The sequence below is a fragment of the Oncorhynchus mykiss genome, chromosome 8, assembly GCF_057628025.1.
Source record: "Oncorhynchus mykiss isolate SJ-2025 chromosome 8, ASM5762802v1, whole genome shotgun sequence".
Classification (NCBI taxonomy): Eukaryota; Metazoa; Chordata; class Actinopteri; order Salmoniformes; family Salmonidae; genus Oncorhynchus; species Oncorhynchus mykiss.
Genome location: NC_143029.1, coordinates 54,297,003 through 54,321,133, shown reverse-complemented (window position 1 = coordinate 54,321,133; position 24,131 = coordinate 54,297,003). Strand labels below are relative to the sequence as shown.

At 40.3% G+C, this 24,131-nt stretch overlaps 6 non-coding genes across 6 annotated transcripts; all 6 read left to right on the top strand.

Annotated features, from left to right (window-relative positions):
- The first annotated feature begins 3,421 nt into the window (after window positions 1-3,421).
- On the top strand, window positions 3,422-3,494 carry trnav-cac (transfer RNA valine (anticodon CAC)). The gene has a single exon. It is a non-coding gene; the product is annotated as a tRNA-Val (tRNA).
- A 1,232-nt stretch (window positions 3,495-4,726) lies between these two features.
- Window positions 4,727-4,799, top strand: trnav-aac (transfer RNA valine (anticodon AAC)). Its single transcript has one exon. It is a non-coding gene; the product is annotated as a tRNA-Val (tRNA).
- Window positions 4,800-5,894: 1,095 nt separating this feature from the next.
- trnav-cac (transfer RNA valine (anticodon CAC)) lies at window positions 5,895-5,967 on the top strand. The gene has a single exon. It is a non-coding gene; the product is annotated as a tRNA-Val (tRNA).
- Window positions 5,968-12,484: 6,517 nt separating this feature from the next.
- On the top strand, window positions 12,485-12,557 carry trnav-cac (transfer RNA valine (anticodon CAC)). Its single transcript has one exon. It is a non-coding gene; the product is annotated as a tRNA-Val (tRNA).
- An 8,196-nt stretch (window positions 12,558-20,753) lies between these two features.
- Window positions 20,754-20,826, top strand: trnav-cac (transfer RNA valine (anticodon CAC)). Its single transcript has one exon. It is a non-coding gene; the product is annotated as a tRNA-Val (tRNA).
- A 2,339-nt stretch (window positions 20,827-23,165) lies between these two features.
- trnav-cac (transfer RNA valine (anticodon CAC)) lies at window positions 23,166-23,238 on the top strand. The gene has a single exon. It is a non-coding gene; the product is annotated as a tRNA-Val (tRNA).
- The last annotated feature ends 893 nt before the right edge of the window (window positions 23,239-24,131 follow it).

Here is a 24,131-nt window from a genome sequence, read left to right as displayed (position 1 = left end):
TACAGCCTTATACTAAAATGGATGAAATAAAATAAAATCTATCTACACACAATACCACATAATGACAACATATAGTTTTTATTAATGAAAAAAATATTTTAAAAATACCTTATTTACATACATTTTCAGACCCTTTGCTATGAGGCTGGAAATTGAGCTCAGGTCCATCCTGTTTCCATTGATCATCCTTGAGATGTTTCTTCAACTTGATTGGAGTCCACCTGTGGTAAATTCAAATGATTGGTCATTTCTGCAGCATTGAAGGTACCCAAGAACACAGTGGCTTCCATCATTCTTAAATAGAAGAAGTTTGGAACCACCAAGCCTCTTCCAAGTTCCGGCTGCACACGATAATTCCCGGCTTCTCATGTCTACCTCACATAATATCCCAAATTGAGTACCACAGAAAGAGCCATAATACCCATTAAATATTTTAAAAATACCTTATTTACGTACGTTTTCAGACCCTTTGCTATGAGGCTGGAAATTGAGCTCAGGTCCATCCTGTTTCCATTGATCATCCTTGAGATGTTTCTTCAACTTGATTGGAGTCCACCTGTGGTAAATTCAAATGATTGGTCATTTCTGCAGCATTGAAGGTACCCAAGAACACAGTGGCTTCCATCACTCTTAAATAGAAGAAGTTTTGAACCACCAAGCCTCTTCCAAGTTCAAGCTGCACACGATAATTCCCGTCTTCTCATGTCTACCTCACATAATATCCCAAATTGAGTACCACAGAAAGAGCCATAATACCCATTAAATATTTTAAAAATACCTTATTTACGTACGTTTTCAGACCCTTTGCTATGAGGCTGGAAATTGAGCTCAGGTCCATCCTGTTTCCATTGATCATCCTTGAGATGTTTCTTCAACTTGATTGGAGTCCACCTGTGGTAAATTCAAATGATTGGTCATTTCTGCAGCATTGAAGGTACCCAAGAACACAGTGGCTTCCATCACTCTTAAATGGAAGAAGTTTTGAACCACCAAGCCTCTTCCAAGAGCCGCTGCACACAATAATTCCTGGCTTCTCAAGCCTTATTGTTTAATTAATTGACTAAGTAATTTCTGATTTCATTAGGTTCTGAGAGCGATAAATGTCCCACCCAGCCAAAGTCAGCCACACCCTTAGTATTCCACTCACTGGGTTTCCGTAGTGTATTGGTTATCACGTTCGCCTAACACGCGAAAGGTCCCCGGTTTGAGACCGGGCTGAAACACAATTTAACAAATTGGTCCTTCGCACTTTTCAGTATTTGCTATTCAGACTTGAGTTTCAGTAGTGTATTGGTTATCAAATTCGCCTCACATGCGAAAGGTCCCCGGTTCAAAACCGGGCGGAAACATTTTGTAATATTCAATATTTCCCAAAGCCCAGAGGCTAGCATTTGGTTTGAAACAGTTGAGGTTTGTCTAAACCTTGCTGTCTACCTCTCCGACCTGTGGATCAATGTTGCCGTTTTTTTGGGGACCTCCACCATGCGATCTGTATGAATAATATCCCAAATTGAGTACCACAGAAAGAGCCATAATACCCATTAAATATTTTTAAAATACCTTTTTCACGTACGTTTTCAGACCCTTTGCTGTGAGGCTAGAAATTGAGCTCAGGTCCATCCTGTTTCCATTGATCATCCTTGAGATGTTTCTTCAACTTGATTGGAGTCCACCTGTAGTAAATTCAAATGATTGGTCATTTCTGCAGCATTGAAGGTACCCAAGAACACAGTGGCTTCCATCACTCTTAAATGGAAGAAGTTTTGAACCACCAAGCCTCTTCCAAGAGCCGCTGCACACAATAATTCCCGGCATCTCAAGCCTTATTGTTTAATTAATTGACTAAGTAATTTCTGATTTCATTAGGTTCTGAGAGCGATAAATGTCCCACCCAGCCAAAGTCAGCCACACCCTTAGTATTCCACTCATTGGGTTCCGGTAGTGTAGTGGTTATCATGTTCGCCTAACACGTGGAAGGTCCCCGGTTCGAAACCGGGCAGAAACATCTTGTAATATTCTATATTTCCCAATGCCCAGAGGCTAGCATTTGGTTTGAAACAGTTGAGGTTTGTCTAAACCTTGCTGTCTACCTCTCCGACCTGTGGATCAATGTTGCTGTTTTTTTGGGGACCTCCACCATGCGATCTGTATGAATGTGACCAGACTGACAGCTTCTCTGAGCCAGGCAAATGAATTTATCATGGTCATTGTAATGGATATATCCAAAGAAATGGCAATATAATCCAAGGTAAAACAAACAAAAATGTAGATCGTTTTCTGTCATTTCAGCTGCTTGATGTGATTGTGTGATAGATTTAGTTGGCTGGCTAGCAAAGGAAAAGAAGCTAGCCTGCATAGGTACAGTGCATTCGGAAAGTTTTCAGACCCCTTACTTTTTTCCACATTTTGTTACGTTACAGCCTTATACTAAAATGGATGAAATAAAATAAAATCTATCTACACACAATACCACATAATGACAACATATAGTTTTTATTAATGAAAAAAATATTTTAAAAATACCTTATTTACATACATTTTCAGACCCTTTGCTATGAGGCTGGAAATTGAGCTCAGGTCCATCCTGTTTCCATTGATCATCCTTGAGATGTTTCTTCAACTTGATTGGAGTCCACCTGTGGTAAATTCAAATGATTGGTCATTTCTGCAGCATTGAAGGTACCCAAGAACACAGTGGCTTCCATTACTCTTAAATAGAAGAAGTTTGGAACCACCAAGCCTCTTTCAAGTTCCGGCTGCACACGATAATTCCCGGCTTCTCATGTCTACCTCACATAATATCCCAAATTGAGTACCACAGAAAGAGCCATAATACCCATTAAATATTTTAAAAATACCTTATTTACGTACGTTTTCAGACCCTTTGCTATGAGGCTGGAAATTGAGCTCAGGTCCATCCTGTTTCCATTGATCATCCTTGAGATGTTTCTTCAACTTGATTGGAGTCCACCTGTGGTAAATTCAAATGATTGGTCATTTCTGCAGCATTGAAGGTACCCAAGAACACAGTGGCTTCCATCACTCTTAAATAGAAGAAGTTTTGAACCACCAAGCCTCTTCCAAGAGCCGCTGCACACAATAATTCCCGGCTTCTCAAGCCTTATTGTTTAATTAATTGACTAAGTAATTTCTGATTTCATTAGGTTCTGAGAGCGATAAATGTCCCACCCAGCCAAAGTCAGCCACACCCTTAGTATTTCACTCATTGGGTTTCCGTAGTGTAGATGTTATCACGTTCGCAAGGTCTCCGGTTCGAGACCGGGCGGAAACACATTTTAACAAATTGGTCCTTCGCACTTCTCAGTATTTGCTATTCAGACTTTAGTTTCAGTAGTGTATTGGTTATCACGTTCGCCTCACACGCGAAAGTCAGTCACACCCTTAGTTTTCCAATCATTCGGTTTCCGTAGTGTAGTGGTTATCACGTTCGCCTCACACGCGAAAGGTCCCCGGTTCGAAACCGGGCGGAAACATTTTGTAATATTCAATATTTCCCAATGCCCAGAGGCTAGCATTTGGTTTGAAACAGTTGAGGTTTGTCTAAACCTTGCTGTCTACCTCTCCGACCTGTGGATCAATGTTGCCGTTTTTTTGGGGACCTCCACCATGCGATCTGTATGAATGTGACCAGACTGACAGCTTCTCTGAGCCAGGCAAATTCATTTATCAGGGTCATTGTAATGGATATATCCAAAGAAATGGCAATATAATCCAAGGTAAAACAAACAAAAATGTAGATCGTTTTCTGTCATTTCAGCTGCTTGATGTGATTGTGTGATATATTTAGTTGGCTGGCTAGCAAAGGAAAAGAAGCTAGCCTGCATAGTACAGTGCATTCGGAAAGTTTTCAGACCCCTTACTTTTTTCCACATTTTGTTACGTTACAGCCTTATTCTAAAATGGATGAAATAAAATAAAATCTATCTACACACAATACCACATAATGACAAAGCGATAACATATAGTTTTTATTAATGAAAAAAATATTTTAAAAATACCTTATTTACATACATTTTCAGACCCTTTGCTATGAGGCTGGAAATTGAGCTCAGGTCCATCCTGTTTCCATTGATCATCCTTGAGATGTTTCTTCAACTTGATTGGAGTCCACCTGTGTTAAATTCAAATGATTGGTCATTTCTGCAGCATTGAAGGTACCCAAGAACACAGTGGCTTCCATCACTCTTAAATAGAAGAAGTTTGGAACCACCAAGCCTCTTCCAAGTTCAAGCTGCACACGATAATTCCCGGCTTCTCATGTCTACCTCACATAATATCCCAAATTGAGTACCACAGAAAGAGCCATAATACCCATTAAATATTTTAAAAATACCTTATTTACGTACGTTTTCAGACCCTTTGCTATGAGTCTGGAAATTGAGCTCGGTTCCATCCTGTTTCCATTGATCATCCTTGAGATGTTTCTTCAACTTGATTGGAGTCCACCTGTGGTAAATTCAAATGATTGGTCATTTCTGCAGCATTGAAGGTACCCAAGAACACAGTGGCTTCCATCACTCTTAAATGGAAGAAGTTTTGAACCACCAAGCCTCTTCCAAGAGCCGCTGCACACAATAATTCCCGGCTTCTCAAGCCTTATAGTTTAATTAATTGACTAAGTAATTTCTGATTTCATTAGGTTCTGAGAGCGATAAATGTCCCACCCAGCCAAAGTCAGCCACACCCTTAGTACTCCACTCATTGGGTTTCCGTAGTGTAGTGGTTATCACGTTCGCCTAACACGCGAAAGGTCCCCGGTTCGAAACCGGGCGGAAACATTTGGTAATATTCAATATTTCCCAATGCCCAGAGGCTAGCATTTGGTTTGAAACAGTTGAGGTTTGTCTAAACCTTGCTGTCTACCTCTCCGACCTGTGGATCAATGTTGCCGTTTTTTTGGGGACCTCCACCATGCGATCTGTATGAATGTGACCAGACTGACAGCTTCTCTGAGCCAGGCAAATTCATTTATCAGGGTCATTGTAATGGATATATCCAAAGAAATGGCAATATAATCCAAGGTAAAACAAACAAAAATGTAGATCGTTTTCTGTCATTTCAGCTGCTTGATGTGATTGTGTGATAGATTTAGTTGGCTGGCTAGCAAAGGAAAAGAAGCTAGCCTGCATAGGTACAGTGCATTCGGAAAGTTTTCAGACCCCTTACTTTTTTCCACATTTTGTTACGTTACAGCCTTATACTAAAATGGATGAAATAAAATAAAATCTATCTACACACAATACCACATAATGACAAAGCGATAGCATATAGTTTTTATTAATGAAAAAAATATTTTAAAAATACCTTATTTACATACATTTTCAGACCCTTTGCTATGAGACTGGAAATTGAGCTCAGGTCCATCCTGTTTCCATTGATCATCCTTGAGATGTTTCTTCAACTTGATTGGAGTCCACCTGTGGTAAATTCAAATGATTGGTCATTTCTGCAGCATTGAAGGTACCCAAGAACACAGTGGCTTCCATCACTCTTAAATGGAAGAAGTTTTGAACCACCAAGCCTCTTCCAAGAGCCGCTGCACACGATAATTCCCGGCTTCTCAAGCCTTATTGTTTAATTAATTGACTAAGTAATTTCTGATTTCATTAGGTTCTGAGAGCGATAAATGTCCCACCCAGCCAAAGTCAGCCACACCCGTAGTATTCTACTCATTGGGTTTCCGTAGTGTACTGGTTATCACGTTCGGCTAACACGCGAAAGGTCCCCGGTTCGAGACCGGGCGGAAACACATTTTAACAGATTGGTCCTTCGCACTTCTCAGTATTTGCTATTCAGACTTTAGTTTCAGTAGTGTATTGGTTATCACGTTCGCCTCACAAAGTCAGTCACACCCTTAGTTTTCCAATCATTTGGTTTCCGTAGTGTAGTGGTTATCATGTTCGCCTCACACGCGAAAGGTCCCCGGTTCGAAACCGGGCGGAAACATTTGGTAATATTCAGTATTTCCCAATGCCCAGAGGCTAGCATTTGGTTTGAAACAGTTGAGGTTTGTTTAAACCTTGCTGTCTACCTCTCCGACCTGTGGATCAATGTTGCCGTTTTTTTGGGGACCTCCACCATGCGATCTGTATGAATGTGACCAGACTGACAGCTTCTCTGAGCCAGGCAAATTCATTTATCAGGGTCATTGTAATGGATATATCCAAAGAAATGGCAATATAATCCAAGGTAAAACAAACAAAAATGTAGATCGTTTTCTGTCATTTCAGCTGCTTGATGTGATTGTGTGATAGATTTAGTTGGCTGGCTAGCAAAGGAAAAGAAGCTAGCCTGCATAGGTACAGTGCATTCGGAAAGTTTTCAGACCCCTTACTTTTTTCCACATTTTGTTACGTTACAGCCTTATACTAAAATGGATGAAATAAAATAAAATCTATCTACACACAATACCACATAATGACAAAGCGATAACACATAGATTTTATTAATGAAAAAAATATTTTAAAAATACCTTATTTACATACATTTTCAGACCCTTTGCTATGAGGCTGGAAATTGAGCTCAGGTCCATCCTGTTTCCATTGATCATCCTTGAGACGTTTCTTCAACTTGATTGGAGTCCACCTGTGGTAAATTCAAATGATTGGTCATTTCTGCAGCATTGAAGGTACCCAAGAACACAGTGGCTTCCATCACTCTTAAATAGAAGAAGTTTGGAACCACCAAGCCTCTTCCAAGTTCCAGCTGCACACGATAATTCCCGGCTTCTCATGTCTACCTCACATAATATCCCAAATTGAGTACCACAGAAAGAGCCATAATACCCATTAAATATTTTAAAAATACCTTATTTACGTACGTTTTCAGACCCTTTGCTATGAGGCTGGAAATTGAGCTCAGGTCCATCCTGTTTCCATTGATCATCCTTGAGACGTTTCTTCAACTTGATTGGAGTCCACCTGTGGTAAATTCAAATGATTGGTCATTTCTGCAGCATTGAAGGTACCCAAGAACACAGTGGCTTCCATCACTCTTAAATGGAAGAAGTTTTGAACCAGTGTAGTGGTTATCACGTTTGCCTCACACGCGAAAGGTCCCCGGTTTGAAACCGGGCGTAAACATCTTGTAATATTCAATATTTCCCAATGCCCAGAGGCTAGCATTTGGTTTGAAACAGTTGAGGTTTGTCTAAACCTTGCTGTCTACCTCTCCGACCTGTGGATCAATGTTGCCGTTTTTTGGGGACCTCCACCATGCGATCTGTATGAATGTGACCAGACTGACAGCTTCTCTGAGCCAGGCAAATTCATTTATCAGGGTCATTGTAATGGATATATCCAAAGAAATGGCAATATAATCCAAGGTAAAACAAACAAAAATGTAGATCGTTTTCTGTCATTTCAGCTGCTTGATGTGATTGTGTGATAGATTTAGTTGGCTGGCTAGCAAAGGAAAAGAAGCTAGCCTGCATAGGTACAGTGCATTCGGAAAGTTTTCAGACCCCTTACTTTTTTCCACATTTTGTTACGTTACAGCCTTATACTAAAATGGATGAAATAAAATAAAATCTATCTACACACAATACCACATAATGACAAAGCGATAGCATATAGTTTTTATTAATGAAAAAAATATTTTAAAAATACCTTATTTACATACATTTTCAGACCCTTTGCTATGAGACTGGAAATTGAGCTCAGGTCCATCCTGTTTCCATTGATCATCCTTGAGATGTTTCTTCAACTTGATTGGAGTCCACCTGTGGTAAATTCAAATGATTGGTCATTTCTGCAGCATTGAAGGTACCCAAGAACACAGTGGCTTCCATCACTCTTAAATGGAAGAAGTTTTGAACCACCAAGCCTCGTCCAAGAGCCGCTGCACACAATAATTCCCGGCTTCTCAAGCCTTATTGTTTAATTAATTGACTAAGTAATTTCTGATTTCATTAGGTTCTGAGAGCGATAAATGTCCCACCCAGCCCAAGTCAGCCACACCCTTAGTACGCCACTCATTGGGTTTCTGTAGTGTAGTGGTTATCACGTTCGCCTAACACGCGAAAGGTCCCCGGTTCGAGACCTGGCGGAAACACATTTTAACAGATTGGTCCTTTGCACTTCTCAGTATTTGCTATTCAGACTTTAGTTTCAGTAGTGTATTAGTTATCACGTTCGCCTCACACGCGAAAGTCAGTCACACCCTTAGTTTTCCAATAATTTGGTTTCCGTAGTGTAGTGGTTATCACGTTTGCCTCACACGTGAAAGGTCCCCGGTTTGAAACCTGGCCGAAACATTTTGTAATATTCAATATTTCCCAATGCCCAGAGGCTAGCATTTGGTTTGAAACAGTTGAGCTTTGTCTAAACCTTGCTGTCTACCTCTCCGACCTGTGGATCAATGTTGCCGTTTTTTTGGGGACCTCCACCATGCGATCTGTATGAATGTGACCAGACTGACAGCTTCTCTGAGCCAGGCAAATTCATTTATCAGGGTCATTGTAATGGATATATCCAAAGAAATGGCAATATAATCCAAGGTAAAACAAACAAAAATGTAGATCGTTTTCTGTCATTTCAGCTGCTTGATGTGATTGTGTGATAGATTTAGTTGGCTGGCTAGCAAAGGAAAAGAAGCTAGCCTGCATAGGTACAGTGCATTGGGAAAGTTTTCAGACCCCTTACTTTTTTCCACATTTTGTTTCGTTACAGCCTTATACTAAAATGGATGAAATAAAATAAAATCTATCTACACACAATACCACATAATGACAAAGCGATAACATGTAGTTGTTATTAATGAAAAAATATTTTAAAAATACCTTATTTACATACATTTTCAGACCCTTTGCTATGAGGCTGGAAATTGAGCTCAGGTCCATCCTGTTTCCATTGATCATCCTTGAGATGTTTCTTCAACTTGATTGGAGTCCACCTGTGGTAAATTCAAATGATTGGTCATTTCTGCAGCATTGAAGGTACCCAAGAACACAGTGGCTTCCATCACTCTTAAATAGAAGAAGTTTGGAACCACCAAGCCTCTTCCATGTTCCGGCTGCACACAATAATTACCGGCTTCTCATGTCTACCTCACATAATATCCCAAATTGAGTACCACAGAAAGAGCCATAATACCCATTAAATATTTTAAAAATACCTTATTTACGTACGTTTTCAGACCCTTTGCTATGAGGCTGGAAATTGAGCTCAGGTCCATCCTGTTTCCATTGATCATCCTTGAGGTGTTTCTTCAACTTGATTGGAGTCCACCTGTGGTAAATTCAAATGATTAGTCATTTCTGCAGCATTGAAGGCACCCAAGAACACAGTGGCTTCCATCACTCTTAAATGGAAGAAGTTTGGAACCACCAAGCCTCTTCCAAGTTCCGGCTGCACACGATAATTCCCGGCTTTTCATGTCTACCTCACATAATATCCCAAATTGAGTTCCACAGAAAGAGCCATAATACACATTAAATATTTTAAAAATACCTTATTTACGTAAGTTTTCAGACCCTTTGCTATGAGGCTGGAAATTGAGCTCAGGTCCATCCTGTTTCCATTGATCATCCTTGAGATGTTTCTTCAACTTGATTGGAGTCCACCTGTGGTAAATTCAAATGATTGGTCATTTCTGCAGCATTGAAGGTACCCAAGAACACAGTGGCTTCCATCACTCTTAAATGGAAGAAGTTTTGAACCAGTGTAGTGGTTATCACGTTTGCCTCACACGCGAAAGGTCCCCGGTTCGAAACCAGGCGTAAACATCTTGTAATATTCAATATTTCCCAATGCCCAGAGGCTAGCATTTGGTTTGAAACAGTTGAGGTTTCTCTAAACCTTGCTGTCTACCTCTCCGACCTGTGGATCAATGTTGCCGTTTTTTGGGGACCTCCACCATGCGATCTGTATGAATGTGACCAGACTGACAGCTTCTCTGAGCCAGGCAAATTCATTTATCAGGGTCATTGTAATGGATATATCCAAAGAAATGGCAATATAATCCAAGGTAAAACAAACAAAAATGTAGATCGTTTTCTGTCATTTCAGCTGCTTGATGTGATTGTGTGATAGATTTAGTTGGCTGGCTAGCAAAGGAAAAGAAGCTAGCCTGCATAGGTACAGTGCATTCGGAAAGTTTTCAGACCCCTTACTTTTTTCCACATTTTGTTACGTTACAGCCTTATACTAAAATGGATGAAATAAAATAAAATCTATCTACACACAATACCACATAATGACAAAGCGATAGCATATAGTTTTTATTAATGAAAAAAATATTTTAAAAATACCTTATTTACATACATTTTCAGACCCTTTGCTATGAGACTGGAAATTGAGCTCAGGTCCATCCTGTTTCCATTGATCATCCTTGAGATGTTTCTTCAACTTGATTGGAGTCCACCTGTGGTAAATTCAAATGATTGGTCATTTCTGCAGCATTGAAGGTACCCAAGAACACAGTGGCTTCCATCACTCTTAAATGGAAGAAGTTTTGAACCACCAAGCCTCGTCCAAGAGCCGCTGCACACAATAATTCCCGGCTTCTCAAGCCTTATTGTTTAATTAATTGACTAAGTAATTTCTGATTTCATTAGGTTCTGAGAGCGATAAATGTCCCACCCAGCCCAAGTCAGCCACACCCTTAGTACGCCACTCATTGGGTTTCTGTAGTGTAGTGGTTATCACGTTCGCCTAACACGCGAAAGGTCCCCGGTTCGAGACCTGGCGGAAACACATTTTAACAGATTGGTCCTTTGCACTTCTCAGTATTTGCTATTCAGACTTTAGTTTCAGTAGTGTATTAGTTATCACGTTCGCCTCACACGCGAAAGTCAGTCACACCCTTAGTTTTCCAATAATTTGGTTTCCGTAGTGTAGTGGTTATCACGTTTGCCTCACACGTGAAAGGTCCCCGGTTTGAAACCTGGCCGAAACATTTTGTAATATTCAATATTTCCCAATGCCCAGAGGCTAGCATTTGGTTTGAAACAGTTGAGCTTTGTCTAAACCTTGCTGTCTACCTCTCCGACCTGTGGATCAATGTTGCCGTTTTTTTGGGGACCTCCACCATGCGATCTGTATGAATGTGACCAGACTGACAGCTTCTCTGAGCCAGGCAAATTCATTTATCAGGGTCATTGTAATGGATATATCCAAAGAAATGGCGAAATAATCCAAGGTAAAACAAACAAAAATGTAGATCGTTTTCTGTCATTTCAGCTGCTTGATGTGATTGTGTGATAGATTTAGTTGGCTGGCTAGCAAAGGAAAAGAAGCTAGCCTGCATAGGTACAGTGCATTGGGAAAGTTTTCAGACCCCTTACTTTTTTCCACATTTTGTTTCGTTACAGCCTTATACTAAAATGGATGAAATAAAATAAAATCTATCTACACACAATACCACATAATGACAAAGCGATAACATGTAGTTTTTATTAATGAAAAAATATTTTAAAAATACCTTATTTACATACATTTTCAGACCCTTTGCTATGAGGCTGGAAATTGAGCTCAGGTCCATCCTGTTTCCATTGATCATCCTTGAGATGTTTCTTCAACTTGATTGGAGTCCACCTGTGGTAAATTCAAATGATTGGTCATTTCTGCAGCATTGAAGGTACCCAAGAACACAGTGGCTTCCATCACTCTTAAATAGAAGAAGTTTGGAACCACCAAGCCTCTTCCATGTTCCGGCTGCACACAATAATTACCGGCTTCTCATGTCTACCTCACATAATATCCCAAATTGAGTACCACAGAAAGAGCCATAATACCCATTAAATATTTAAAAAATACCTTATTTACGTACGTTTTCAGACCCTTTGCTATGAGGCTGGAAATTGAGCTCAGGTCCATCCTGTTTCCATTGATCATCCTTGAGATGTTTCTTCAACTTGATTGGAGTCCACCTGTGGTAAATTCAAATGATTAGTCATTTCTGCAGCATTGAAGGCACCCAAGAACACAGTGGCTTCCATCACTCTTAAATGGAAGAAGTTTGGAACCACCAAGCCTCTTCCAAGTTCCGGCTGCACACGATAATTCCCGGCTTTTCATGTCTACCTCACATAATATCCCAAATTGAGTTCCACAGAAAGAGCCATAATACACATTAAATATTTTAAAAATACCTTATTTACGTAAGTTTTCAGACCCTTTGCTATGAGGCTGGAAATTGAGCTCAGGTCCATCCTGTTTCCATTGATCATCCTTGAGATGTTTCTTCAACTTGATTGGAGTCCACCTGTGGTAAATTCAAATGATTGGTCATTTCTGCAGCATTGAAGGTACCCAAGAACACAGTGGCTTCCATCACTCTTAAATGGAAGAAGTTTTGAACCACCAAGCCTCGTCCAAGAGCCGCTGCACACAATAATTCCCGGCTTCTCAAGCCTTATTGTTTAATTAATTGACTAAGTAATTTCTGATTTCATTAGGTTCTGAGAGCGATAAATGTCCCACCCAGCCCAAGTCAGTCACACCCTTAGTTTTCCAATCATTCGGTTTCCGTAGTGTAGTGGTTATCACGTTCGCCTCACACGCGAAAGGTCCCCGGTTCGAAACCGGGCGGAAACATCTTGTAATATTCAATATTTCCCAATGCCCAGAGGCTAGCATTTGGTTTGAAACAGTTGAGGTTTGTCTAAACCTTGCTGTCTACCTCTCCGACCTGTGGATCAATGTTGCCGTTTTTTGGGGACCTCCACCATGCGATCTGTATGAATGTGACCAGACTGACAGCTTCTCTGAGCCAGGCAAATTCATTTATCAGGGTCATTGTAATGGATATATCCAAAGAAATGGCAATATAATCCAAGGTAAAACAAACAAAAATGTAGATCGTTTTCTGTCATTTCAGCTGCTTGATGTGATTGTGTGATAGATTTAGTTGGCTGGCTAGCAAAGGAAAAGAAGCTAGCCTGCATAGGTACAGTGCATTCGGAAAGTTTTCAGACCCCTTACTTTTTTCCACATTTTGTTACGTTACAGCCTTATACTAAAATGGATGAAATAAAATAAAATCTATCTACACACAATACCACATAATGACAAAGCGATAGCATATAGTTTTTATTAATGAAAAAAATATTTTAAAAATACCTTATTTACATACATTTTCAGACCCTTTGCTATGAGACTGGAAATTGAGCTCAGGTCCATCCTGTTTCCATTGATCATCCTTGAGATGTTTCTTCAACTTGATTGGAGTCCACCTGTGGTAAATTCAAATGATTGGTCATTTCTGCAGCATTGAAGGTACCCAAGAACACAGTGGCTTCCATCACTCTTAAATGGAAGAAGTTTTGAACCACCAAGCCTCGTCCAAGAGCCGCTGCACACAATAATTCCCGGCTTCTCATGTCTACCTCACATAATATCCCAAATTGAGTACCACAGAAAGAGCCATAATACCCATTAAATATTTTAAAAATACCTTATTTACGTACGTTTTCAGACCCTTTGCTATGAGGCTGGAAATTGAGCTCAGGTCCATCCTGTTTCCATTGATCATCCTTGAGATGTTTCTTCAACTTGATTGGAGTCCACCTGTGGTAAATTCAAATGATTAGTCATTTCTGCAGCATTGAAGGCACCCAAGAACACAGTGGCTTCCATCACTCTTAAATGGAAGAAGTTTGGAACCACCAAGCCTCTTCCAAGTTCCGGCTGCACACGATAATTCCCGGCTTTTCATGTCTACCTCACATAATATCCCAAATTGAGTTCCACAGAAAGAGCCATAATACACATTAAATATTTTAAAAATACCTTATTTACGTAAGTTTTCAGACCCTTTGCTATGAGGCTGGAAATTGAGCTCAGGTCCATCCTGTTTCCATTGATCATCCTTGAGATGTTTCTTCAACTTGATTGGAGTCCACCTGTGGTAAATTCAAATGATTGGTCATTTCTGCAGCATTGAAGGTACCCAAGAACACAGTGGCTTCCATCACTCTTAAATGGAAGAAGTTTTGAACCACCAAGCCTCTTCCAAGAGCCGCTGCACACAATAATTCCCGGCTTCTCAAGCCTTATTGTTTAATTAATTGACTAAGTAATTTCTGATTTCATTAGGTTCTGAGAGCGACAAATGTCCCACCCAGCCAAAGTCAGTCACACCCTTAGTTTTCCAATCATTCGGTTTCCGTAGTGTAGTGGTTATCACGTTCGCCTCACACGCGAAAGGTCCCCGGTTCGAGACCGGGTGGAAACACATTTTAACAGATTGGTCCTTCGCACTTCTCAGTATTTGCTATTCAGACTTTAGTTTCAGTAGTTTATTGGTTATCACGTTCGCCTCACACGCGAAAGTCAGTCACACCCTTAGTTTTCCAATCATTCGGTTTCCGTAGTGTAGTGGTTATCACGTTCGCCTCACACGCGAAAGGTCCCTGGTTCGAAACCGGGTGGAAACATTTTGTAATATTCAATATTTCCCAATGCCCAGAGGCTAGCATTTGGTTTGAAACAGTTGACGTTTGTCTAAACCTTGCTGTCTACCTCTCCGACCAGTGGATCAATGTTGCCGTTTTTTTGGGGACCTCCACCATGCGATCTGTATGAATGTGACCAGACTGACAGCTTCTCTGAGCCAGGCAAATTCATTTATCAGGGTCATTGTAATGGATATATCCAAAGAAATGGCAATATAATCCAAGGTAAAACAAACAAAAATGTAGATCGTTTTCTGTCATTTCAGCTGCTTGATGTGATTGTGTGATAGATTTAGTTGGCTGGCTAGCAAAGGAAAAGAAGCTAGCCTGCATAGGTACAGTGCATTCGGAAAGTTTTCAGACCCCTTACTTTTTTCCACATTTTGTTACGTTACAGCCTTATACTAAAATGGATGAAATAAAATAAAATCTATCTACACACAATACCACATAATGACAAAGCGATAACATATAGTTTTTATTAATGAAAAAAATATTTTAAAAATACCTTATTTACATACATTTTCAGACCCTTTGCTATGAGGCTGGAAATTGAGCTCAGTTCCATCCTGTTTCCATTGATCATCCTTGAGATGTTTCTTCAACTTGATTGGAATCCACCTGTGGTAAATTCAAATGATTGGTCATTTCTGCAGCATTGAAGGTACCCAAGAACACAGTGGCTTCCATCACTCTTAAATAGAAGAAGTTTGGAACCACCAAGCCTCTTCCAAGTTCCGGCTGCACACGATAATTCCCGGCTTCTCATGTCTACCTCACATAATATCCCAAATTGAGTACCACAGAAAGAGCCATTATACCCATTAAATATTTTAAAAATACCTTATTTACGTACGTTTTCAGACCCTTTGCTATGAGGCTGGAAATTGAGCTCAGGTCCATCCTGTTTCCATTGATCATCCTTGAGATGTTTCTTCAACTTGATTGGAGTCCACCTGTGGTAAATTCAAATGATTGGTCATTTCTGCAGCATTGAAGGTACCCAAGAACACAGTGGCTTCCATCACTCTTAAATGGAAGAAGTTTTGAACCACCAAGCCTCTTCCAAGAGCCGCTGCACACAATAATTCCCGGCTTCTCAAGCCTTATTGTTTAATTAATTGACTAAGTAATTTCTGATTTCATTAGGTTCTGAGAGCGATAAATGTCCCACCCAGCCAAAGTCAGCCACACCCTTAGTACTCCACTCATTGGGTTTCCGTAGTGTACTGGTTATCACGTTCGGCTAACACGCGAAAGGTCCCCGTTTCGAGACCGGGCGGAAACACATTTTAACAGATTGGTCCTTCGCACTTCTCAGTATTTGCTATTCAGACTTTAGTTTCAGTAGTGTATTGGTTATCACGTTCGCCTCACACGCGAAAGTCAGTCACACCCTTAGTTTACCAATCATTCAGTTTCTGTAGTGTAGTGGTTATCACGTTCGCCTCACACGCGAAAGGTCCCCGGTTAAAAACCGGGTGGAAACATTTTGTAATATTCAATATTTCCCAATGCCCAGAGGCTAGCATTTGGTTTGAAACAGTTGAGGTTTGTCTAAACCTTGCTGTCTACCTCTCCGACCAGTGGATCAATGTTGCCGTTTTTTTGGGGACCTCCACCATGCGATCTGTATGAATGTGACCAGACTGACAGCTTCTCTGAGCCAGGCAAATTCATTTATCAGGGTCATTGTAATGGATATATCCAAAGAAATGGCAATATAATCCAAGGTAAAACAAACAAAAATGTAGATCGTTTTCTGTCATTTCAGCTGCTTTATGTGATTGTGTGATAGATTTAGTTGGCTGGCTAGCAAAGGAAAAGAAGCTAGCCTGCATAGGTACAGTGCATTCGGAAAGTTTTCAGACCCCTTACTTTTTTCCACATTTTGTTACGTTACAGCCTTATACTAAAATGGATGAAATAAAATAAAATCTATCTACACACAATACCACATAATGACAAAGCGATAGCATATAGTTTTTATTAATGAAAAAAATATTTTAAAAATACCTTATTTACATACATTTTCAGACCCTTTGCTATGAGACTGGAAATTGAGCTCAGGTCCATCCTGTTTCCATTGATCATCCTTGAGATGTTTCTTCAACTTGATTGGAGTCCACCTGTGGTAAATTCAAATGATTGGTCATTTCTGCAGCATTGAAGGTACCCAAGAACACAGTGGCTTCCATCACTCTTAAATAGAAGAAGTTTGGAACCACCAAGCCTCTTCCAAGTTCCGGCTGCACACGATAATTCCCGGCTTCTCATGTCTACCTCACATAATATCCCAAATTGAGTTCCACAGAAAGAGCCATAATACCCACCCTTCTCAAGCCGTATTGTTTAATTAATTGACTAAGTAATTTCTGATTTCATTAGGTTCTGAGAGCGATAAATGTCCCACCCAGCCAAAGTCAGTCACACCCTTAGTTTTCCAATCATTCGGTTTCCGTAGTGTAGTGGTTATCACGTTCGCATCACACGCGAAAGGTCCCCGGTTCGAGACCGGGCGGAAACACATTTTAACAGATTGGTCCTTCGCACTTCTCAGTATTTGCTATTCAGACTTTAGTTTCAGTAGTGTATTAGTTATCACGTTCGCCTCACATGCGAAAGTCAGTCACACCCTTAGTTTTCCAATAATTCGGTTTCCGTAGTGTAGTGGTTATCACGTTCACCTCACACGCGAAAGGTCCCCGGTTCGAAACCGGGTGGAAACATTTTGTAATATTCAATATTTCCCAATGCCCAGAGGCTAGCATTTGGTTTGAAACAGTTGAGGTTTGTCTAAACCTTGCTGTCTACCTCTCCGACCAGTGGATCAATGTTGCCGTTTTTTGGGGGACCTCCACCATGCGATCTGTATGAATGTGACCAGACTGACAGCTTCTCTGAGCCAGGCAAATTCATTTATCAGGGTCATTGTAATGGATATATCCAAAGAAATGGCAATATAATCCAAGGTAAAACAAACAAAAATGTAGATCGTTTTCTGTCATTTCAGCTGCTTGATGTGATTGTGTGATAGATTTAGTTGGCTGGCTAGCAAAGGAAAAGAAGCTAGCCTGCATAGGTACAGTGCATTCGGAAAGTTTTCAGACCCCTTACTTTTTTCCACATTTTGTTACGTTACAGCCTTATACTAAAATGGATGAAATAAAATAAAATCTATCTACACACAATACCACATAATGACAAAGCGATAACACATAGTTTTTATTAATGAAAAAAATATTTTAAAAATACCTTATTTACATACATTTTCAGACCCTTTGCTATGAGGCTGGAAATTGAGCTCAGGTCCATCCTGTTTCCATTGATCATCCTTGAGACGTTTCTTCAACTTGATTGGAGTCCACCTGTGGTAAATTCAAATGATTGGTCATTTCTGCAGCATTGAAGGTACCCAAGAACACAGTGGCTTCCATCACTCTTAAATAGAAGAAGTTTGGAACCACCAAGCCTCTTCCAAGTTCCAGCTGCACACGATAATTCCCGGCTTCTCATGTCTACCTCACATAATATCCCAAATTGAGTACCACAGAAAGAGCCATAATACCCATTAAATATTTTAAAAATACCTTATTTACGTACGTTTTCAGACCCTTTGCTATGAGGCTGGAAATTGAGCTCAGGTCCATCCTGTTTCCATTGATCATCCTTGAGATGTTTCTTCAACTTGATTGGAGTCCACCTGTGGTAAATTCAAATGATTGGTCATTTCTGCAGCATTGAAGGTACCCAAGAACACAGTGGCTTCCATCACTCTTAAATGGAAGAAGTTTTGAACCAGTGTAGTGGTTATCACGTTTGCCTCACACGCGAAAGGTCCCCGGTTCGAAACCGGGCGGAAACATCTTGTAATATTCAATATTTCCCAATGCCCAGAGGCTAGCATTTGGTTTGAAACAGTTGAGGTTTGTCTAAACCTTGCTGTCTACCTCTCCGACCTGTGGATCAATGTTGCTGTTTTTTGGGGACCTCCACCATGCGATCTGTATGAATGTGACCAGACTGACAGCTTCTCTGAGCCAGGCAAATTCATTTATCAGGGTCATTGTAATGGATATATCCAAAGAAATGGCAATATAATCCAAGGTAAAACAAACAAAAATGTAGATCGTTTTCTGTCATTTCAGCTGCTTGATGTGATTGTGTGATAGATTTAGTTGGCTGGCTAGCAAAGGAAAAGAAGCTAGCACTGCATAGGTACAGTGCATTCGGAAAGTTTTCAGACCCCTTACTTTTTTCCACATTTTGTTACGTTACAGCCTTATACTAAAATGGATGAAATAAAATAAAATCTATCTACACACAATACCACATAATGACAAAGCGATAGCATATAGTTTTTATTAATGAAAAAAATATTTTAAAAATACCTTATTTACATACATTTTCAGACCCTTTGCTATGAGACTGGAAATTGAGCTCAGGTCCATCCTGTTTCCATTGATCGTCCTTGAGATGTTTCTTCAACTTGATTGGAGTCCACCTGTGGTAAATTCAAATGATTGGTCATTTCTGCAGCATTGAAGGTACCCAAGAACACAGTGGCTTCCATCACTCTTAAATAGAAGAAGTTTGGAACCACCAAGCCTCTTCCAAGTTCCGGCTGCACACGATAATTCCCGGCTTCTCATGTCTACCTCACATAATATCCCAAATTGAGTACCACAGAAAGAGCCATTATACCCATTAAATATTTTAAAAATACCTTATTTACGTACGTTTTCAGACCCTTTGCTATGAGGCTGGAAATTGAGCTCAGGTCCATCCTGTTTCCATTGATCATCCTTGAGATGTTTCTTCAACTTGATTGGAGTCCACCTGTGGTAAATTCAAATGATTGGTCATTTCTGCAGCATTGAAGGTACCCAAGAACACAGTGGCTTCCATCACTCTTAAATGGAAGAAGTTTTGAACCACCAAGCCTCTTCCAAGAGCCGCTGCACACAATAATTTCCGGCTTCTCAAGCCTTATTGTTTAATTAATTGACTAAGTAATTTCTGATTTCATTAGGTTCTGAGAGCGATAAATGTCCCACCCAGCCAAAGTCAGCCACACCCTCAGTACTCCACTCATTGGGTTTCCGTAGTGTACTGGTTATCACGTTCGGCTAACACGCGAAAGGTCCCCGTTTCGAGACCGGGCGGAAACACATTTTAACAGATTGGTCCTTCGCACTTCTCAGTATTTGCTATTCAGACTTTAGTTTCAGTAGTGTATTGGTTATCACGTTCGCCTCACACGCGAAAGTCAGTCACACCCTTAGTTTACCAATAATTCGGTTTCCGTAGTGTAGTGGTTATCACGTTCGCCTCACACGCGAAAGGTCCCCGGTTCGAAACCGGGTGGAAACATTTTGTAATATTCAATATTTCCCAATGCCCAGAGGCTAGCATTTGGTTTGAAACAGTTGAGGTTTGTCTAAACCTTGCTGTCTACCTCTCCGACCAGTGGATCAATGTTGCCGTTTTTTGGGGGACCTCCACCATGCGATCTGTATGAATGTGACCAGACTGACAGCTTCTCTGAGCCAGGCAAATTCATTTATCAGGGTCATTGTAATGGATATATCCAAAGAAATGGCAATATAATCCAAGGTAAAACAAACAAAAATGTAGATCGTTTTCTGTCATTTCAGCTGCTTGATGTGATTGTGTGATAGATTTAGTTGGCTGGCTAGCAAAGGAAAAGAAGCTAGCCTGCATAGGTACAGTGCATTCGGAAAGTTTTCAGACCCCTTACTTTTTTCCACATTTTGTTACGTTACAGCCTTATACTAAAATGGATGAAATAAAATAAAATCTATCTACACACAATACCACATAATGACAAAGCGATAGCATATAGTTTTTATTAATGAAAAAAACATTTTAAAAATACCTTATTTACATACATTTTCAGACCCTTTGCTATGAGACTGGAAATTGAGCTCAGGTCCATCCTGTTTCCATTGATCATCCTTGAGATGTTTCTTCAACTTGATTGGAGTCCACCTGTGGTAAATTCAAATGATTGGTCATTTCTGCAGCATTGAAGGTACCCAAGAACACAGTGGCTTCCATCACTCTTAAATAGAAGAAGTTTGGAACCACCAAGCCTCTTCCAAGTTCCGGCTGCACACGATAATTCCCGGCTTCTCATGTCTACCTCACATAATATCCCAAATTGAGTTCCACAGAAAGAGCCATAATACCCACCCTTCTCAAGCCGTATTGTTTAATTAATTGACTAAGTCATTTCTGATTTCATTAGGTTCTGAGAGCGATAAATGTCCCACCCAGCCAAAGTCAGTCACACCCTTAGTTTTCCAATCATTCGGTTTCCGTAGTGTAGTGGTTATCACGTTCGCCTCACACGCGAAAGGTCCCCGGTTCGAGACCGGGCGGAAACACATTTTAACAGATTGGTCCTTCGCACTTCTCAGTATTTGCTATTCAGACTTTAGTTTCAGTAGTGTATTGGTTATCACGTTCGCCTCACACGCGAAAGTCAGTCACACCCTTAGTTTCCCAATCATTCGGTTTCCGTAGTGTAGTGGTTATCACGTTTGCCTCACACGCGAAAGGTCCCCGGTTCGAAACCGGGTGGAAACATTTTGTAATATTCAATATTTCCCAATGCCCAGAGGCTAGCATTTGGTTTGAAACAGTTGAGGTTTGTCTAAACCTTGCCGTCTACCTCTCCGACCAGTGGATCAATGTTGCCGTTTTTTTGGGGACCTCCACCATGCGATCTGTATGAATGTGACCAGACTGACAGCTTCTCTGAGCCAGGCAAATTCATTTATCAGGGTCATTGTAATGGATATATCCAAAGAAATGGCAATATAATCCAAGGTAAAACAAACAAAAATGTAGATCGTTTTCTGTCATTTCAGCTGCTTGATGTGATTGTGTGATAGATTTAGTTGGCTGGCTAGCAAAGGAAAAGAAGCTAGCCTGCATAGGTACAGTGCATTCGGAAAGTTTTCAGACCCCTTACTTTTTTCCACATTTTGTTACGTTACAGCCTTATACTAAAATGGATGAAATAAAATAAAATCTATCTACACACAATACCACATAATGACAAAGCGATAACATATAGTTTTTATTAATGAAAAAAACATTTTAAAAATACTTTATTTACATACATTTTCAGACCCTTTGCTATGAGGCTGGAAATTGAGCTCAGTTCCATCCTGTTTCCATTGATCATCCTTGAGATGTTTCTTCAACTTGATTGGAGTCCACCTGTGGTAAATTCAAATGATTGGTCATTTCTGCAGCATTGAAGGTACCCAAGAACACAGTGGCTTCCATCACTCTTAAATGGAAGAAGTTTTGAACCACCAAGCCTCTTCCAAGAGCCGCTGCACACAATAATTCCCGGCTTCTCAAGCCTTATTGTTTAATTAATTGACTAAGTAATTTCTGATTTCATTAGGTTCTGAGAGCGATAAATGTCCCACCCAGCCAAAGTCAGCCACACCCTCAGTACTCCACTCATTGGGTTTCCGTAGTGTACTGGTTATCACGTTCGGCTAACACGCGAAAGGTCCCCGTTTCGAGACCGGGCGGAAACACATTTTAACAGATTGGTCCTTCGCACTTCTCAGTATTTGCTATTCAGACTTTAGTTTCAGTAGTGTATTGGTTATCACGTTCGCCTCACACGCGAAAGTCAGTCACACCCTTAGTTTACCAATAATTCGGTTTCCGTAGTGTAGTGGTTATCACGTTCGCCTCACACGCGAAAGGTCCCCGGTTCGAAACCGGGTGGAAACATTTTGTAATATTCAATATTTCCCAATGCCCAGAGGCTAGCATTTGGTTTGAAACAGTTGAGGTTTGTCTAAACCTTGCTGTCTACCTCTCCGACCAGTGGATCAATGTTGCCGTTTTTTGGGGGACCTCCACCATGCGATCTGTATGAATGTGACCAGACTGACAGCTTCTCTGAGCCAGGCAAATTCATTTATCAGGGTCATTGTAATGGATATATCCAAAGAAATGGCAATATAATCCAAGGTAAAACAAACAAAAATGTAGATCGTTTTCTGTCATTTCAGCTGCTTGATGTGATTGTGTGATAGATTTAGTTGGCTGGCTAGCAAAGGAAAAGAAGCTAGCCTGCATAGGTACAGTGCATTCGGAAAGTTTTCAGACCCCTTACTTTTTTCCACATTTTGTTACGTTACAGCCTTATACTAAAATGGATGAAATAAAATAAAATCTATCTACACACAATACCACATAATGACAAAGCGATAGCATATAGTTTTTATTAATGAAAAAAACATTTTAAAAATACCTTATTTACATACATTTTCAGACCCTTTGCTATGAGACTGGAAATTGAGCTCAGGTCCATCCTGTTTCCATTGATCATCCTTGAGATGTTTCTTCAACTTGATTGGAGTCCACCTGTGGTAAATTCAAATGATTGGTCATTTCTGCAGCATTGAAGGTACCCAAGAACACAGTGGCTTCCATCACTCTTAAATAGAAGAAGTTTGGAACCACCAAGCCTCTTCCAAGTTCCGGCTGCACACGATAATTCCCGGCTTCTCATGTCTACCTCACATAATATCCCAAATTGAGTTCCACAGAAAGAGCCATAATACCCACCCTTCTCAAGCCGTATTGTTTAATTAATTGACTAAGTCATTTCTGATTTCATTAGGTTCTGAGAGCGATAAATGTCCCACCCAGCCAAAGTCAGTCACACCCTTAGTTTTCCAATCATTCGGTTTCCGTAGTGTAGTGGTTATCACGTTCGCCTCACACGCGAAAGGTCCCCGGTTCGAGACCGGGCGGAAACACATTTTAACAGATTGGTCCTTCGCACTTCTCAGTATTTGCTATTCAGACTTTAGTTTCAGTAGTGTATTGGTTATCACGTTCGCCTCACACGCGAAAGTCAGTCACACCCTTAGTTTTCCAATCATTCGGTTTCCGTAGTGTAGTGGTTATCACGTTTGCCTCACACGCGAAAGGTCCCCGGTTCGAAACCGGGTGGAAACATTTTGTAATATTCAATATTTCCCAATGCCCAGAGGCTAGCATTTGGTTTGAAACAGTTGAGGTTTGTCTAAACCTTGCCGTCTACCTCTCCGACCAGTGGATCAATGTTGCCGTTTTTTTGGGGACCTCCACCATGCGATCTGTATGAATGTGACCAGACTGACAGCTTCTCTGAGCCAGGCAAATTCATTTATCAGGGTCATTGTAATGGATATATCCAAAGAAATGGCAATATAATCCAAGGTAAAACAAACAAAAATGTAGATCGTTTTCTGTCATTTCAGCTGCTTGATGTGATTGTGTGATAGATTTAGTTGGCTGGCTAGCAAAGGAAAAGAAGCTAGCCTGCATAGGTACAGTGCATTCGGAAAGTTTTCAGACCCCTTACTTTTTTCCACATTTTGTTACGTTACAGCCTTATACTAAAATGGATGAAATAAAATAAAATCTATCTACACACAATACCACATAATGACAAAGCGATAACATATAGTTTTTATTAATGAAAAAAACATTTTAAAAATACTTTATTTACATACATTTTCAGACCCTTTGCTATGAGGCTGGAAATTGAGCTCAGTTCCATCCTGTTTCCATTGATCATCCTTGAGATGTTTCTTCAACTTGATTGGAGTCCACCTGTGGTAAATTCAAATGATTGGTCATTTCTGCAGCATTGAAGGTACCCAAG